Raw genomic sequence first — 2,832 nt, forward strand, 5'->3', positions numbered from 1 at the left:
AAGAACTCCTTGTCATCTTTGAAGTTTCTTACAAAATGTCATTTCCGTGGAGCGTCCTTTCTTGATGCAGAAAACAAAAGGCTAACACTACGTTTTTCTCTTAACATTTTTACTATGTGTATTATCTATTCCTTCCATGTTGTCTTCTCCTGACTCGATGAGATGCTCCTTAAAGGGAAGACTAATGTGAGCCTTCAGCATTTTACACAGAAGTATTCAAAGTTTGCTTCATAGTAAGGGCTCAGATTTATTGAAAGCGTAGATGATTCAAACTCCAAAGACTTACCTAAAAGCGTTTCAAATAAAATCACTTAACTACAAGTATATAACGATATGACTTTTGAGTGGCATTCTGCAATAATTAATCGCTACAGTTGAAGTCTGCGTTTTCTATCACCCAATTATAAGTTTATAGTCACAATTTAATTAAGTACCATGATAAACACTAAGGCAGAGGGGGAGGGAGAGAAATTAACAGACGACTGCGGTGACGGGGAGATTAGAAAATGCTTGACCGACGACATGGTATTTGAGTGGACAGCTGAATGAAAGGAAAAGACCCAGCCCATTCTGCAGAAACAGTTTTCCAAAGACGGGAAAAATTTGAACAGCTCAGGAAAAAAAGGACTACTTCCTTTTTCTAAAAGCTATTTTCTGATGAACATCACCAGATGGTGATGTTCATCAGAAAAACTCAACACCGGCCTAGCATCCCAAGAAGAACTTCACCTACCAGAAAGCATAATACTTTGCATATCACTCAACAAATACTTATATCTTAGAGTTAACTTTCAAAAAGAAATTATCTTCTTTTGCGAGAACAGTCGGCTAACTTCAAGAGGTTTTACAGAAGGAGCAAGGTACACTCTTCCGTCGATATGGATTCTGTACTCACGGGAGGAGGCTGGCTCGGAGTCCAGGCAGAGACAAGTGTCCCCCGGGACTGCAGACGGCCTCCTTCAGCGGGAAAAGGCAGAGACCAGATTCTCCTTTGAGGTGGGGAGAGCAGAAGACCCAATTAGTGGATCATGCAGAAGAGACACCCCGTCTCACCACGGGATTCGAGAGATTCCTGAATCCTTATACAAAAACAGAACAGGGGAGGTGATTCATACCGTCAGATCCTGCTGGCAGAAAAAAACCTTAATACATTTGTGTGTGACGAGTAGTATTGCCGTTTCTCTCAGCATTTTAAAGGTTTCCTTCTCTCCCACTATTTTGACATGAATATATTCTATAGAAACAGACCTTTCTGTGTGCCATATTTTTAAACATCATTCAGAGACCGTTTAGTGTTCATCAATAGAAGAATGTCCAAAATGTCTGTATAGAATTTGTCACCCAGCCTTGAAAAGTGAATATTTTGTGCATTGACTTTTCAGGTGGTTATCAGTAAATTTCAGGTTATTTCAACCACTTTCTCATTTCCCTATGCTTTGTCCTAACTTCTTATTGGCCCTTTCCACTCTTTACTGGGCTCCCTTGGAACTATCCCCTGAATTTTCAACCCTCCGCTGAGTTTTCCAGTGGTGTTCAGCTGTGCTTTTGTTGGGAGACTTACTCTTGAACGGCCGTCTGGTTTCATAACCCAGCCTCTAGCTGCACTCAACCTCGTCTTAATTTCTTGTGTCCTTAATTTGAGTTCTCGACTTTAAGAACACAATTAATAGCTTTTAGAAAAACATCCAAGAGCAGCTTCCCAACTAATGAGAAAACTTTTTTTTCTGAAGAGATAGTAACACTCAAAACAGGAGAAAAATCACTCGGCTCATATCAAGACCTATCAGAAGCTACTGTTTACCGCAATGCACCAGCGAGAGAGACGGGCTGGAAAACCAGAGAGGGAGGATGAGATTTGCATCATACACCTGGGAAAGTACATCAAGTTGTAAGATATAAAGAACTTTGTCAAATAAAATGTATGTACTGAGAATTAGAAAAATGGGTAAAAAAAAAACAAACCCAAACCCTGAATAGACACTACGCAAAAAAGGATAAACACATGGTCGATGAAAATGTAAAAGAAAATGTTTAACCTCTTCGGCTTCAGGGAAATGCAGATAAAATCACGAGACGCTCACACAGACCAGAGCGACGCCAGGTGCTGCCAGGGCTGTGGGGCCATCAGACCATCTGCGACCGCTGGTGGGAGTGTCAGTTAGTAGCACCTGTTTGGTGCGGACTAGTCACCAACTTATTTTGAAACACCTTTGGCAGCCGCTACAATGTGTATACTCTCGCCCGTCGCCTGACACCAACCCCCCTCAGCACGACCACAGACGTGCTCCAGAGTAGCCGCAGCCCCTGGAGTCGACAGAGCTCTATGCTGGTAACTGACCCAGTTCTCACCAGCGGGACACAGGACACATTCTGTGCTGGGTGCACCCAATGGGACCCCATGCTACAGTCAGAATTCATGAATGAGACCAGACACGAAACTAAGGCATCACTCCACAAACCTAACAGTCACCACTCCCTGGTCAGTGAACACCGGGTGACTCCGCCCACGTGTGCAAAACACTGAAACTGGCCAAACTTCTGTGTGGCCCCGCCGGGCGCTTGGGGCAGTCGGAGTGGGATGGCAGCCGGACGTGCCTTGGGAGGAAGCTGACGTGCTGTTCCTTGCCTTTGGAGCTGGCACATGGGTGCGTTTAGTGCATGTGAGTTCAGTGCTCTCTGTCCTGCCTGTGCTTTCCCCTAGGGAAGTTATAACTCACTTACCGATTTGGAAACAAGGCTGAGGCATAAACACAGTATGATCTGTCACATATCAGTCTGCACACGGTGTCGAGAAGCATAGAGGAAGAACAAATATCATCCCCGCGATAGAAT

The sequence above is a fragment of the Pteropus vampyrus genome, unplaced genomic scaffold, assembly GCF_000151845.1.
Source record: "Pteropus vampyrus isolate Shadow unplaced genomic scaffold, Pvam_2.0 Scaffold40, whole genome shotgun sequence".
Lineage (NCBI taxonomy): Eukaryota > Metazoa > Chordata > Mammalia > Chiroptera > Pteropodidae > Pteropus > Pteropus vampyrus.